The sequence below is a fragment of the Ursus maritimus genome, unplaced genomic scaffold, assembly GCF_017311325.1.
Source record: "Ursus maritimus isolate PB19 unplaced genomic scaffold, ASM1731132v1 scaffold_29, whole genome shotgun sequence".
Taxonomy (NCBI): domain Eukaryota; kingdom Metazoa; phylum Chordata; class Mammalia; order Carnivora; family Ursidae; genus Ursus; species Ursus maritimus.
Window position 1 is genome coordinate 8,329,215 of NW_024425452.1, and position 3,479 is coordinate 8,332,693.

Here is a 3,479-nt window from a genome sequence, read left to right on the forward strand (position 1 = left end):
AGAAAAGAGAAATTGAGTACAATTTGAAAGTGAAAAAAAATATCTTGAGAGTAGGAATTTGCTCTACGGTTTCTTGAGTCTTCATCATTGTTTGTAAATTGCCTGTTAATTGCCTAAAGTTAAAAAGCAATAAAATAAAAGGACTAGTAAACAGGAAGATATCTAGGTGAGTTGACAATAATTCCAAGCTTTTCTTTGGGCTGAGAGGGGAAAAATGAGAGAGAGAGGGAATTACATAGACATAGAGATAAAGACAGATAGATGGGGGAAGAAAGGGGAGGGTAGAGGACTGGGATGAGTTAGATCTGACACTCGACTGCCTCTCCTATTGGCATTGACCCAACAACTGTATGCCATCTACTTTTCTGTGTACACAGACAGTGCCCCCTGGCCACAAGACTGTAAGCCTCCTACCTCGTGGTGCCCCATTCCCTGTGATCATAAATTACTACTCCTTACTTTCTTTTCTTTTCTTTTTTTTTAAAGATTTTATTTATTCATTTGACAGAGAGAGACAGCCAGCCAGAGAGGGAACACAAGCAGGGGGAGTGGGAGAGGAAGAAGCAGGCTCATAGCGGAGGAGCCTGATGTGGGGCTCGATCCCAGAACGCCGGGATCACGCCCTGAGCCGAAGGCAGACGCTTAACCGCTGTGCCACCCAGGCGCCCCTACTCCTTACTTTCATCTGAACCTTGCAGTTCTGTAGATCAACTAATACCAATAAGAGATGATGCTTGGTAATAACAAGACTTATTAAGCTACTTTCATGTGGTCATAAATCTCTTTAAATGCTGCATTAGTAATTATTTTTTAAGGTTAAAGAGACGTCTATAATCAGCAGCTATTATTGATCAAATTAATCCATGAATGCATTGATGAATATAGTGGTCAGTATGTGCCTGACATCATTCAAAAGATTACTTATAAAGCACGTGGGCCCTGCAGCAGTCTCAGCTCCTACGCTAGTGCTTGGCACAGAGTAAGGAAGCCACAAATATTGGTGGAGGGACTAAATTTGCATGCAAAAACTTGAGATTTTTTTTTCACAATAGTGTCATTCAGGAACAAAGAAAAGAAAGAACATTTGAGGAAAATGAACTAACAAGAGAAAGGGGAAGTGCCAGAAAGGAGGCAGAGATAGATTGAGAAGATGATATTTTGGGAGAATGCACGGTCCACTCTTCAGCACATATCACTTTCCTGTTCCCAACACTATCTGCCTGATACAAATTATTTGAAATTATTAAAACTCAAACTTAATAATTCAATTACTTTAAAATATGATTATTTAGAAATTTAATGGCTAATATTTTTAACAAGCTTTTTCCAATTTGCCTCTCATTCTTTACCTCATGAAGCTTTATCATTTGGATATTTAGAATTGCATAAGAAAATCTCCTGCTATAATTTGAATAAAACGCCTAACCGGTTTGAGTTGCAATAAATTGTTTTCCTGTGGGCTTTGGTCACTATGCTCAGACCTAAGTTAGAGGAGGGAAGCACGGTAGATGAAGGAAAGAAGAAAGAGGGGTTTGATTTATTCTATAAAACATAAGCAACTGTTGAAAGTGGATTAACATGATATTAAGGAAGTTAAGGACTGACTGCCATACACGGAATGATTCAGGAGGTGGAGGACAAGAATGAAAGCAGAGAGACCAGTTAGAGGTTATTGCAGTGACAGGCCAAGAGATGATAATGGTTTGGTGTAGGTTTATAGCAGCAGAAATGGGAAAAAATGGATTAAATGGTGAATTATCTTGCAGGGAAAGCCAACATGATTTACTGATAGACTGCTTGTGGCATGTGAGTAAAAGAAAGAAATTTTGGTTTTTATTTTTTTAAAGATTTTTAAAAAAAATTATTTGACACAGAGAGAGAGAGTGAGCACGAGCAGGCAGAGGCAGTGGGAGAAGCAGGTTCCCCGCTGAGCCGAGAGCCAGACATGGGGCTCGATCCCAGGACCCTGGGATCATGACTTGAGCCAAAGGCAGCCGCTTAACTGATTGAGCCACCCAGGTGCCCCAAGAAAGGGATTTTTAAAAAGCATCAGTGGCTTCTTCCTGGAGGAGGAGGCCAGAAGTCGGTTGGTGGTGGCGGTCAACGTGGTTGCCAGTGTAAATAGAGAGCTGGGGTTCTGTTCTTCCACAATGGGTGAGCCACAGCACGTGCGTGCCCTTTCACCCCCTCCGATGCAGTACGTCAAGGAGCATACAGAGGACAATATTCAGGAAGGCAACTGTCAAGCCTACACCTGCAATGAAGAGAGTTACATGATGTTTGGCATCAGCTCCAATGCGGCGATCTTATCATCTGCCCTGCAGACAGGACATCAAACAGCATCATCCTAGGCAGTTTGGTCATGAGAATGAACTGAGAAAACTCATTATGTTTCTTTTTATTAATTTCTTAGACCTCTTAGGTATTTTGATAAGGAGTCCTGGGAATATAAAATGAGAAGAGAAAGCTAGAAGATTTTAAGGTGCTTTTTGTTGGTATGTAGCCCATTGAGAGAGACCCTGAGAGTCACAGGGAAGGTGCAGAAATGTTAATGCCTTGAAGTAGTTACGATGTTTCAAAAGCATCTGCAAGGGATCCTTGAGATGATTCACAGGTGTTTGGCTTCTTTGCCTGATGATTTGCCCCATGCAGAAGAAGGGATGAGAGTAACAACTGAAGCAATGGATGCTGGTGATAGAACTGGTCAGAATGAACAACAGAAAATGCAGCTCATAGGAGAGGCCAGATGATAGAGAAAGATGCTGCTCTGTGTGTCCTAATTGATGCAATGAATCAGACAGTGAAGGATGTTTCTTTTTCTTCTTGCTTTTCTTTCTCCTTTGAGTAAATAGCATCCTATCTCAGTTAATTTGCTTTTGGACAGCCTTAAAAGAGTTATCACTAGAAGTCACGTAAATGGCTCGACTCTCCAACTTTACGAATCACGAGAAGTCACAGGCAGCAATTTCACTTTACAGCAAACAGGAAGACGAGGGCGCCTGCAGGAAGTGTAACCACCTTAAAAAGCAAGGTATTTGCAGCTATTGTGTGGAACGTTTCTGTTTTTGGAGTTGCAGTATCACATTGAAGATCTCCTCAAAAAAGAGCAAGCTTTCATCCTTGAAAAGTAGATTTGTATTTGTTTTCTGAATGGGAGATAAATAAAGGATATCGAGCTATATTAATGTGAAATTATGAAATCTTTAGATTTTCTTCACCTAAAAATTTGCTTACTCTCTGAAAAAGCAGTGTAACATGTTCAAAGAGGGGAACTCTGCAATCTTAAAACAGCAACTTTATCTTCCCTCATGTTGGCCCCTGCAAACACACTACCTTATCTTCTTGTCTCTATCCTGAGTGGGTCCCATAACTTTTTTCGGGTCACTCAGATAATAAGTCCTTTGGTTACTTTTAGTTGCATTCACATTAGCAATTAACTATACATTTCTTTTAAAGCTGAACTCGGATTTGTTTAAGGC

At 40.6% G+C, this 3,479-nt stretch overlaps 1 pseudogene; it reads left to right on the top strand.

Annotated features, from left to right (window-relative positions):
- Positions 1 to 1,976: 1,976 nt before the first annotated feature.
- LOC103664131 lies at positions 1,977 to 3,142 on the top strand (annotated as a pseudogene).
- The last annotated feature ends 337 nt before the right edge of the window (positions 3,143 to 3,479 follow it).